Source organism: Orycteropus afer, unplaced genomic scaffold (genome assembly GCF_000298275.1).
Source record: "Orycteropus afer afer isolate SDZICR_OR568_19922 unplaced genomic scaffold, OryAfe1.0 scaffold00236, whole genome shotgun sequence".
In the NCBI taxonomy this organism is placed as follows: domain Eukaryota; kingdom Metazoa; phylum Chordata; class Mammalia; order Tubulidentata; family Orycteropodidae; genus Orycteropus; species Orycteropus afer.
The window spans coordinates 829,532-832,519 of record NW_006921823.1 but is presented as its reverse complement, the minus strand read 5'-3'; positions in this window follow the sequence as shown (position 1 = coordinate 832,519).

Genomic DNA, 2,988 nt, shown 5'->3' with positions numbered 1-2,988 from the left:
AAATTTTTCTCTTTCAGGGTTTTATATATACCATCCCATTGCCTTCTCACTTGCATGGTTTCTTTGAGAAATCAGAGTTTATTCTTATTGGTTGTCCTTTATAAGTAACTTTTTGTTTTTTCCATGCAAGTAACTTTTTGTTTTTTCCATGAAGGTAACTTTTTGTTTTTTCCATGCTGCTTTCAGGATTCTTTGTTTGTCTTTGATTTTGATGAGTTTGATGATGATATACCTTGGTGATTTTCTTTCAGGGTCTATCCTGTTTGGGGTTTGTTGAACTTCCTGAATGGATATATTCTCATCTTTCATCATATTAGGGATATTCTCTTCCAACAAATCTTGGACAATTTTCTCAGTGGTTTTATTTTTCTCTTCCTGTTCTGGAATTCCAATGACACTTAAGTTATTCCTTTTGGTGGTATCCCATACAAACCTTAGGCTTTCTTCATTTGGTTTTGATCTTTTTCTCTGATTGGTCCCTTTCCAAAGAAGTATTCAGGTAATTGTCTTCAATCTCATTAATCCTGTCTTCCATTGATTCAATTCTACTCCTCTGCATTTTCAATGTATTATCTATTTCTGAAAATTTAATATTACTCTTCTGGATTTCTGTCTGTAGATTTTGAATCATTTCTAATTTTTCATTTATTTTGTCATTTTGCTCTTATACTGTCTTTTGAAATTGTTCTAGTTTTTTTCTGTGTTTTCGTTAATTTTGTCAATGTTTTCCTTGATCAGTCTCTCAATCCTTTGAAGATACCTAGATATAATTATTTTGAATTCCTTATCAGGGAGTTCCAATGCTACTTCTTCCTCAGTGATGTGTTCTGGGTCTGTATCCTGCTCCTTTGTTTCTACCACTTTATCTTGCTTCTGTGGGTGGACTGTGATGGTCTGTTGTCTCTGAGACATTGTGATATTCTTGTATTTAGATCTCTGTTAAGTGTTCATGAAGAGCAGTATGGATGAGTCAGGCTCTTCTTGGTGGTCGTTTATCATTGGCCAGTTGGTGGAGAAGGAAGTGGTGGCACTCACTCAGTAAGTGAAGCTGCAGGAGGTGTGGGTGTAGTTGTGTCATGTGAGCACTATTGCTGTCTCCCACTCAGTTAGACAAAAATAACAATTGAATAAATAGAAAAAAAAAATAAAAGCAAGTGGACAAAAAATGCATCATGTAATCACACAGAACAATAACCAAAAAAAGGAAAAAGGAAAAAAAAAACCCCACAATATCTGAGGAGAGGGCAATAAGAGAAAAAAAAGTGGAGTAGGAAAATAATGAAGAAAAAAAATGGGAAAAAATGCAAAAAGAAAAACAAGGGGTGGGGTTAACCATGAGTAAGAAAAAAATTGGAAGCAGAAACAGGGAAGAGAGAAAAAGCTGAAAGCAGAACCTGAAAAGGGAAGAATAAAGAATAATAATAAAAAAGACAATGATAATAATGATAATAATAATATTAAAACAGACAAAAACAATGAACAAAAAAAAAAAAAAAAGGGAAAAACAAAAATCTGGGCAGGGCACCCAGGTTCTGTCTGAGCACACTAACTGGGATGGAATTCCTGCCGGCCCAGAAGGTGGGTAGGAGTGAGGGATGGCTGCATCTCTGTTCACCAAGAGGGTGTAGGGTATAAGAGTAACAAGGGGAATATCTGATCTTGGCAGTTGTTGGCATCTGGAATGTCCTCGTGGTTCCTGGTAAGTGGAGCCTATTCTTATATCCCTGGAATCTGGGAGAACACTGTCACTTTAAATATCCAAAATGGTTGAACTGCTTGTAAACATCAAAATGGCTGCACCCTCTGGACAGGCAAAAGTCCACAGCTCAGCCCACTTTCCTCTTCGTTGCTTCCCCTTTTATTCACCAGCCACCAGAGCAGTCCTCCATGCAGTCCCTGGCTAGCAGGGCTGATTTTTAGGTTAATTCTTAGTTGCTAACACCACTCAGCAGTAGCCAAGCTATCTGTGCTCTCAGGATCACTGACCAACTGCAGCTCCGAATGCCTCATTTATTTGGTCTTTTCATGCAAATTCTTCTACTAGTTGGAGTTTAGTCCACTTCTATGTCCTTCCCTTCAAAGCTCAGGGGTCCAGGATTATCTTCTATAACTGTGTTAATTGGTTCCCCTTTTCTTTGTTGAAGAGGGTCTGTGCAGGCTTTCTGGCTATTCCACCTTCTTAACAGAACTCTCGTTTCAACAATTTCATCATGAGCAATAAGTACAGCGAGCTGCCCAGTTACTCAGAACCATAGCCTAGCCAAACTGACACACAACTTTAACTACCACAGCCACCAATCATGATTTTGTGATGTTTCACTTTGTTTTCAATCATGTATAATTAGCTCCACGGCTGTGACTCCACAGACTCTATTCAGACTTGTACTGTGCACATGCTGATGGTTTCTCTCATCCTGGATGATTGTCTTGTTTTGTCTTTATCCTGTCTAAGGCTTACTAAAAGTGTCTGTATTGAACCTATTAGAATCTTTTCCCCTATTACAGGTGTAATCCATTCTGAAGGCTGTAGTATTTGATTTATAAAACAATACTACCAAAATATTTTCTTGCTCAAATTATTCCAGCTTTGGCCCTTGGGTTGTCCTTTAGGCTGGGTCCTGTGTCCCTTTGTCATACCACCATATTTTTTCAGTACTTTCTTACTTTCTGCCACAACATGGTACTGAAAATTCATCTTGTCCTTTCCCTGCCCCAGTCCTAGAATCAGCCACTTCCTTATGGAGCCCTGATTCCCTATACTGCAGAATGTATTATAAACCAAGATCTGGGAACTTGGTATGTTCTGTGTCTTAGTTTCTTGGTGTTGCTGTAACAGAAATACCACAAATGGGTATCTTTAGCAAATAGATACTTATTTTCTCACAGTTGAAAGTCTGAATTCAGGGGGCTTCCGGCAAGATGGTGGACTAGGCAGAAGGATTGCAAAGACCCTCTTCAACAAAGAAAAGGGAAACCAATTAACACAGA